Genomic DNA, 5,368 nt, shown 5'->3' on the forward strand with positions numbered 1-5,368 from the left:
TGGCAATTTGATCTCTAGTTCCTCTGCCTCTTCAAAACCCAGCTTGTACTTCTGGTAGTTCTCAGTTCACATACTGCTGAAGCCTAGCTTGTAGGATTTTGAGCATAACCTTGCTAGCATGTGAAATGAGTGCAATTGTACAGTAGTTTGAACATTGTTTGGCATTGCCCTTCTTTGGAATTGGAACATAAACTGACCTTTTCCATTCCTGTGGCCACTGTTGAGTTTTCCAAATTCATTGGCATATTGAGTGTAGCACTTTAACAGCATCATCTTTTAGGATTTTAAATAGCTCAGCTGGAATACTGTCATCTCCGCTAGCTTTGTTGTTAGTAATGCTTCCTAACGCCCACTTGACTCATTCTCTAGGATGTCCGGCTCAAGGTCAGTGACCACACCATCATGGTTATCAGGTACGTATAGGTAATAGAAATTTGAATAATAAATAAACAAAATAGTTCTTCTGTGTATTCTTGCCACCTCTTCTTAATCTCTTCTGCTTCTGTTAGTTCCCTGCCTTTTTTGTCCCTTATCATGCCCATCTTTGCACAAAATCTTCCCTTGATATCTCCAATTTTCTTGAAGAGATTTCTAGTCTTCCCCATTCTATTGTTTTCCTTGATTTCTTTGCATTGTTCATCTAAGAAGGCCTTCTTATTTCTCCTTGCTATTCTCTGGAAATCTGCATTCAGTTGGTTATATCTTTCGCTTTCTCCCTTGCTTTTCGCTTTCCTTCTTTCCTCACCTATTTGTAAAGACTCATCAGACAGCCACTTTGCTTTCCTGCATTTCTTTTTCTTTGGGGTGGTTTTAGTTGCTGCCTCCTGTACCATGTTACAAACCTCTGTCCATAGTTCTTCAGGCACTCTGTCTACCAGATCTAATCCCTTAAATCTATTCATCACCTCCACTGTATATTCATAAGGGATATGATTTAGGTCCTTCAGCAAAGGATCGTTACCTTGTCGTGGTGCTGGAGCTTGAGCACCTCAATGATGCCATGAGCTAAACCGTGAAGGGCCACCCAAGACGGGAAGGTCATGACAGAGAGGTCAGACTAAATGCGATCCCTGGGGAAGGTAATGGCAACCCACCCCAGTATTCTTGCCGTGAAAACTAAATGGATCAGTACAACCAGAGATATGTCGGTATACCATCGGAAGATGAGACCCCCAGGTCGGAAGATGGTCAAAATGCTACTGGGGAGGAACAGAGGATGAGCTCAACTAGCCCCAGACGTGATGACGCAGCTAGCTCAAAGCTGAAAGGACGGCTAGTGGCCGACGGTGCTGGTGGTGAACGGCGAATCCGATGTTCTAAGGATCAACACACCATTGGAACCTGGAATGTAAGATCTATGAGCCAGGGCAAATTGGATGTGGTTATTGGTGAGATGTCAAGATTAAAGATAGACATTCTGGGCGTCAGTGAACTGAAATGGACTGGAATGGGCCACTTCACATCAAATGACCACCAGATCTACTACTGTGGACACGAGGACCACAGAAGAAATGGAGTAGCCTTCATAATTAATAGTAAAGTGGCTAAAGCAGTGCTTGGATACAACCCAAAAAATGACAGAATGATCTCAATTCGAATTCAGGGCAAGCCATCTAACATCACAGTGATCCAAATATACGCCCCAACCACAGATGCTGAAGAAGCTGAAGTAGAGCAGTTCTATGAGGATCTGCAGCACCTACTGGACAACATGCCTAAAAGAGATGTTATTTTCATCACAGGAGACTGGAATGCTAAGGTGGGCAGTCAAATGACACCTCGAATTACAGGTAAGTATGGCCTGGGAGAACAAAATGAAGCAGGACATAGGCTGATAGAATTTTGCCAAGACAATTCACTCTGCATAACAAACACTCTCTTCCAACAACCTAAGAGACGGCTTTATACATGGACTTCACCAGATGGACAACACCGAAATCAGATTGATTACATCCTTTGCAGCCAAAGGTGGCGGACATCTGTACAGTCGGTAAAAACAAGGCCTGGAGCTGACTGTAGTTCAGATCACGAACTTCTTCTTGCACAATTTAGGATCAGACTAAAGAGATTAGGGAAGACCCACAGATCAGCTAGATATGAGCTCACTAATATTCCTAAGGAATATGCAGTGGAGGTGAAGAATAGATTTAAGGGACTGGACTTAGTAGATAGGGTCCCGGAAGAACTCTGGACAGAAGTTGGCAGCATTGTTCAGGAGGCGGCAACAAAATACATCCCAAAGAAAGAGAAAACCAAGAAGGCAAAATGGCTGTCTGCTGAGACACTAGAAGTAGCCCAAGAAAGAAGGAAAGCAAAAGGCAACAGTGATAGGGGGAGATATGCCCAATTAAATGCAAAATTCCAGAGGTTAGCCAGAAGAGATAAGGAATTATTTTTAAACAAGCAATGCGCAGAAGTGGAAGAAGACAATAGAATAGGAAGGACAACAGACCTCTTCCAGAAAATTAGAAACATCGGAGGTAAATTCCAGGCAAAAATGGGTATGATCAAAAACAAAGATGGCAAGGACCTAACAGAAGAAGAAGACATCAAGAAAAGGTGGCAAGAATATACAGAAGACCTGTATAGGAAGGATAACAATATCGGGGATAGCTTTGACGGTGTGGTCAGTGAGCTAGAGCCAGACATCCTGAAGAGTGAGGTTGAGTGGGCCTTAAGAAGCATTGCTAATAACAAGGCAACAGGAGACGACGGCATCCCAGCTGAACTGTTCAAAATCTTGCAAGATGATGCTGTCAAGGTAATGCATGCTATATGCCAGCAAATTTGGAAAACACAAGAATGGCCATCAGATTGGAAAAAATCAACTTATATCCCCATACCGAAAAAGGGAAACACTAAAGAATGTTCAAACTATCGAACAGTGGCACTCATTTCACATGCCAGTAAGGTAATGCTCAAGATCCTGCAAGGTAGACTTCAGGAGTTCATGGAGCGAGAATTGCCAAATGTACAAGCTGGGTTTAGAAAAGGCAGAGGAAGTAGGGACCAAATTGCCAATATCCGCTGGATAATGGAAAAAGCCAGGGAGTTTCAGAAAAAAACATCTATTTCTGTTTTATTGACTATTCTAAAGCCTTTGACTGTGTGGACCATAAAAAATTGTGGCAAGTTCTTAGTGGTATGGGGATACCAAGTCATCTTGTATGCCTCCTGAAGAATCTGTATAACGACCAAGTAGCAACAGTAAGAACACACCACGGAACAACGGACTGATTTAAGATTGGGAAAGGAGTACAGCAGGGCTGTATACTCTCACCCTACCTATTCAACTTGTATGCAGAACACATCATGCGACAAGCTGGGCTTGAGGAATCCAAGGCTGGAGTTAAAATCTCTGGAAGAAACATTAACAATCTCAGATATGCAGATGATACCACTTTGATGGCTGAAAGTGAAGAGGAACTGAGGAGCCTTATGATGAAGGTGAAAGAAGAAAGTGCAAAAGCTGGCTTGCAGCTAAACCTCAAAAAAACCAAGATTATGGCAACCAGCTTGATTGATAACTGGCAAATAGAGGGAGAAAATGTAGAAGCAGTGAAAGACTTTGTATTCCTAGGTGCAAAGATTACTGCAGATGCTGACTGCAGTCAGGAAATCAGAAGATGCTTAATCCTTGGGAGAAGAGCAATAACAAATCTCGATAAAATAGTTTAGAGCAGAGACATCACACTGACAACAAAGGCCCACATAGTTAAAGCAATGGTGTTCCCCGTAGTAACATATGGCTGCGAGAGCTGGACCATAAGGAAGGCTGAGAGAAGGAAGATCGATGCTTTTGAACTGTGGTGTTGGAGGAAAATTCTGAGAGTGCCTTGGACTGCAAGAAGATCAAACCAGTCCATCCTCCAGGAAATAAAGCCAGACTGCTCACTTGAGGGAATGATATTAAAGGCAAAACTGAAATACTTTGGCCACATCATGAGAAGACAGGACAGCCTGGAGAAGATGCTGATGCTAGGGAGAGTGGAGGGCAAAAGGAAGAGGGGCCGACCAAGGGCAAGATGGATGGATGATATTCTAGAGGTGACGGACTCATCCCTGGGGGAGCTGGGGGTGTTGACGACCGACAGGAAGCTCTGGCGTGGGCTGGTCCATGAAGTCATGAAGAGTCGGAAGCGACTAAACGAATAAACAACAACAATGATTTAGGTCATGCCTGAATGGTCTAGTGGTTTTCCCTACGTTCTTCAATTTAAGCCTAAATTTTGCAATACGAAGCTCATGATCTGAGCCACAGTCAGCTCCAGGTCTTGTTTGTACTGACTGTATAGAGCTTCTCCATCTTTGGCTGCAAAGTACATAATCAATCTGATTTCGGTATTGACTATCTGGTGATGTCCATGTGTAGAGTCGTCTGTTGTGTTGTTGGAAGAGAGGGTTTGCTATGACCAGCGTGTTCTCTTGAAAAAACTCTATTAGCTTTTGCACTGCTTCATTTTGTACTTCAAGGCCGAACTTGCCTGTTATTCCGGTTATTTCTTGACTTCCTACTTTAGCATTCCAATCCCCTATGATGAAAAGGACATCTTTTTTTTGGTGTTAGTTCTAGAAGGTGTTGTAGGTCTTCACAGAACCAGTCAACTTCAGTTTGTTCTGCATCAGTGGTCGGGGCATAGACTTGGATTACTGTGATGCCGAATGGTTTGCCTTGGATTCAAACTGAGATCATTCTGTTGTTTTTGATGTTGTACCCCAGTACTGCTCTTCCCACTCTTTTATTGACTATCAGGGTCAATTTCAGACTCAATTTCTTCTAAGGGACTCTTCCCTCTAGCCCTCTCATATTCCACATAGGGCAAATGGGACAAACTTTGAACAAAATAATTAATGGACCCAAGTTTGCTATCAGGACTCAAAACAAGCACAAAGAAATATCAGATTATTCAACCTTCCAAGATAATCCATTGCAGATTTCAACGTGGCTTTTTTGGGGGGGAAAGGAGGGGTGATTAATAGCTCCTTCATCAAAAGGGTCCAAGCAATCTCAGAAAGTCTCAACAAGTTTTTAACAAACAACAGTTGTTAATTGATAAGATTCTTGCAATCTGTTTTACATGTAACCTGCATCCACATAGCCAATTTATCTTTCCCCCTTCCTTCTCATCTCAACCAAATTTAAATCCTACATCAGTCTAGCCACTCTACGCATCTGATGAAGAGAGCTGCAGCTCACAAAGGTTTATGTCTTTTAATAAAATTTGTTAGTCAGCAAAGGTGCTACCAGACTTCTAATTTTTTTTACAATATGTATGTATGTATGTATGTATGTATGTATGTATGTATGTATATATATAAAAGACTTTGGGTTTCCCCCATTTTTGGGGTAACCCAGGCTTGGGACACC

The 5,368-nt window shown here is 42.4% G+C and overlaps 1 long non-coding RNA gene across 1 annotated transcript; it reads left to right on the forward strand.

Moving 5' to 3' along the window:
• Positions 1–462: 462 nt before the first annotated feature.
• Positions 463–4,389, forward strand: LOC134496229 (uncharacterized). The gene is made up of 2 exons (XR_010067884.1): positions 463–938; positions 4,174–4,389. It is a non-coding gene; the product is annotated as an uncharacterized LOC134496229 (long non-coding RNA).
• The last annotated feature ends 979 nt before the right edge of the window (positions 4,390–5,368 follow it).

Source organism: Candoia aspera, chromosome 4 (assembly GCF_035149785.1).
Source record: "Candoia aspera isolate rCanAsp1 chromosome 4, rCanAsp1.hap2, whole genome shotgun sequence".
NCBI classification, from domain to species: Eukaryota; Metazoa; Chordata; class Lepidosauria; order Squamata; family Boidae; genus Candoia; species Candoia aspera.